General features: G+C 35.4%; 1 pseudogene; it reads right to left on the bottom strand.

Moving 5' to 3' along the window:
* Nucleotides 1-1604: 1604 nt before the first annotated feature.
* Nucleotides 1605-2782, bottom strand: LOC149267036 (xylan glycosyltransferase MUCI21 pseudogene; annotated as a pseudogene).
* Nucleotides 2783-3074: the final 292 nt, after the last annotated feature.

Genomic DNA, 3074 nt, shown 5'->3' with positions numbered 1-3074 from the left:
CTACATATACAACATATGATAATACAAGTATATAATATATTATTGTCTACACAGTTTATTAGCCATAGTTCCATAAATATCTTCTAGAGTATCTCAATCTTGGTGATTTATAATACCTCATCCATCAAATATATGAATGCATGCCATTGTTGAATGATGTTTCAATTCAAAGCTTAATATCTGCAATAACATTTGCATTGCTTCTTAATCTCATTGCTGCCCAAAATAATACGCTGCCTATGAATAACTCATATCTATGTTGAATATAAACTAAGGCTCCAACATCACATTCAATGTAGTGAAAAAATTGTTTGAATAAATTTGGATGTCAACCCATTAATTAGGGCATAAAATCCTAATTCACCATATATATAACCAAGCTCTACAATGCAATGCTAATACACCATTGAAACAAACCACCATAAATCTTATCGCAATATTAAATGTATGTCAAGTCATCCTTCTGAGCTTTATGGTTTTATTTAATATGTGTCCATTCTAAACTCAAAGATAACAATAGGGATATTATTATTTCATCCATCCATAGAAGAGGGCGGAAAGCCAATCCATAGAGCTTAAAGAGAAAATCATTTCTAGGACTCCTGAGATTTTCATTCTGAAACAAAATAGAATATGGGGATCATCTGATCTTGATTAAGCAAGAACACGTTAACGAGCCCATTTCTTTACACTTGGAGCCCAATACACCACAACTCACCACCGTAAGAACAATATTGTTTGTAATAACGCTCTTCCTCATCAACAATATCACTCTAATAACACATAATTTTGAAGTTGTGAAATTATTGAATGTTGTGTTGGATTAATGTTGTGGCACCATTGGCGTTGAAGAATGTTGCATTGGCATTGATACCATCCATCATACTGCATTGTAACCTAACAAATGTCATTTTTTCCATGACCAAGAAAATGACCACATCCTCCGTATGTGCCTCCTTATGACACCAGACACCTTAACAACTTTAAACATAACTCTAGGAATATCTCCCACAGTGTGCCCCTTTCACCCAAATCCAACAATAAAGACCTCATCGTTTTATTCAATGTAGTTCAAACAACTATCGTTGGGAACAAAGGCACCAATCTTCTTTCCGTTCTTGAGAATTCGAACTCTTGCACACTTACGAATAACAAAGTTTAGCTGCTTGGCCTCAATACCTAGTTTTTCAAGAACAATGCCCTTTTCACAATAACTAAGGTCAATATAGATAGATCGTGGCTCACAATGTATCCTCTCTAGGCGTATCACCATTAACCTCCTATGCAAGCCTCTTATAAAATGCACAATTTTTTTGATCAACCACTGCTAGAAATTATCTTATGGATAGATTAATCATTCGTTCAGATCTCTGTGAGTTCCACAACTAATAGCTGGAGATGTCCAATGGAAATCCCAGTGATAGAAAAACTTACAAATAGAAAGAGACCAAAGGTTATACTTATGAAACTCTGCCCTGAAAATGATTGATGTTACCCATAACACATCAAAAATGACTTTCCACTGACTACATTCAGATTTACTACTTTTGAAAGCTTAGTCATCCATTACGCCCTTTCCTGTACTCTTTCTGAATGGATCAAAATTATCTTCTCTTAGCATCCATAAGAATATTCTTGAACCAATGCAAATCAATCCAAACATCTTATGATTCCAAGTATATTTGTTTTGTTGCTGACCACCCTTACCTGACTATTTCTGTGGGATTCATCAATAATGTGTCATTCTCTCTGTATTTGTCACTTAGAGTGTAACCTTCATTTATACCTATCTTATAACCAATGTACTGAAGCCCCATATTTTGTGCAGTATCACCATAGTAGTTGCGAGAAGCCCAATCAATACCCAAAGGAATGATCTGAATGAACACAATGCTTATACGCATAAAGAGGAAATGTGTCAATATTGCTCCATGTACTCTCATTAAAACATGTCTTGAATTCAGGAGTTTGTATGTTGCCTTCAGGTCAGTAGTCGGAAGCGACTTCCATAATGTGACATTGAATCCTACTTGATTAGCCAGCTTCACAAGTTGTTTAAGGTTCAGTATCACTCTGCTTCCATCACGAACAAGAATAACGAGAGTAGGCCTCTTAGTCCCACTTGGATTTTTCTCCAGCAATCAATAGCCTCGTCTGTAAGCCTTATCCAGCAATGCTCTAAAGTTGAGTATAGTTTCGTTGTTTGGAATTAGAGATGGATCAATTGTCATTTCATTATGTATACAGACACACACTGTGACCTCAGGAAAGCAGTGTAAATTTTTCATTCTCGAAATTGATATCCATGTATTTGGTTAGGGTATTTAGCACTTCATCATACTTGGTTAGCCACCAGTGGCGGCAATCAACATTAACAAGTACAACTTCTCTTTTCAGATGCTGCGATGTGATTTAGAGGGGAATAATGTCGTCGTTGAACTCATGGTACACATTTCTTGTGTATCCTCTAGTACTAAACATAATAGTTGGGACTTCATGCTTAACATCATAGTTCAACATGGTATTATTTTGCACAAGTATTCTTTGAAAAGTTACGTCATTTACCAAATTCATAACATCATTTTCACATTTGCATGTATAAGGCCTTATTTTCTCTTTTATTCTCATTAAAATCATTCAGCATGAAAAGACTCGAAGTCACATTCATGTGAACATGTCCAAATGCGAAGCAAATGCCAGTCCAAGAATGGGAGCGATCACATACAATTCCTTCACCATATTTATATGCCCCTGGAATCTTAATTCTTTGGGATGTTACCATATGCACTACACTTTTGTTACCATAATGTGTTGCTCAATGATCAACCAATTTGTAATGCTTTCCATTTGTAACATTGCCACCACATATCAATGCCACCTAAATGTTGGAAATAATATTGTATGTAGCATTGTGATGATACCACAAAAGAACTGAAGGTATTCCATGCTCACTGAAGGTATATCAAGCATTAAATCAACTCTACGATATCCATATATCAAGCATTATGTTATAACCATTAATATTGATGTATATTTGGAACCATATTTCATTGCCATCTCCACATACTGTTCAA

This window comes from Pinus tabuliformis, chromosome 6 (assembly GCF_031772625.1).
Source record: "Pinus tabuliformis cultivar Carrire ecotype Pingquan chromosome 6, CPIR1, whole genome shotgun sequence".
NCBI classification, from domain to species: domain Eukaryota; kingdom Viridiplantae; phylum Streptophyta; class Pinopsida; order Pinales; family Pinaceae; genus Pinus; species Pinus tabuliformis.
Note: the sequence above shows the minus strand (reverse complement) of the source record. Positions and strands in the feature narration are given on the sequence as shown.